This window comes from Cyprinodon variegatus, unplaced genomic scaffold (assembly GCF_000732505.1).
Source record: "Cyprinodon variegatus isolate N-32 unplaced genomic scaffold, C_variegatus-1.0 Scaffold992, whole genome shotgun sequence".
Classification (NCBI taxonomy): domain Eukaryota; kingdom Metazoa; phylum Chordata; class Actinopteri; order Cyprinodontiformes; family Cyprinodontidae; genus Cyprinodon; species Cyprinodon variegatus.
Genome location: NW_015151445.1, coordinates 236,989 through 237,589, shown reverse-complemented (window position 1 = coordinate 237,589; position 601 = coordinate 236,989).

The window sequence follows — 601 nt, the reverse complement described above, 5'->3', positions numbered from 1 at the left end:
TCATGTTCAGACATCTGAAAACAGTTACAGAACCTACAAAACTGACCTTCCTTTGAGCAGATTGAGTTTCTGGAGCATCACATTTGTGGGGTCAATTAAACGCTCAAAATGGCCAGAAAAAGAGAACTTTCATCTGAAACTCCACAGTCTATTCTTGTTCTTAGAAATGAAGGCTATTCCATGCGATAAATTGCTAATAAATTGAAGGTTTCCTACAACGGTGTGTTCTACTCCCTTCAGAGGACAGCACAAACAGGCTCTAAACAGAGTAGAAAAAGAAGTGGGAGGCCGCGTTGCACAACTGAGCAAGAAGATAAGTACATTAGAGTCTCTAGTTTGAGAAACAGACGCCTCACAGGTTCCCAACTGGCATCTTCATTAAATAGTACCCGTAAAACACCAGTGTCAACATCTACAGTGATGAGGCGGCTGCGGGATTCTGGGCTTCAGGGCAGAGTTGCAAAGAAAAAGCCATATCTAAGACTGGCCATTAAAAGAAAAAGATTAAGATGGGCAAAAGAACACAGACATTGGACAGAGGAAGACTGAAAAAAAGTGTTGTGGACGGATTAATCCAAGTTTGAGGTGTTTGGATCACAAA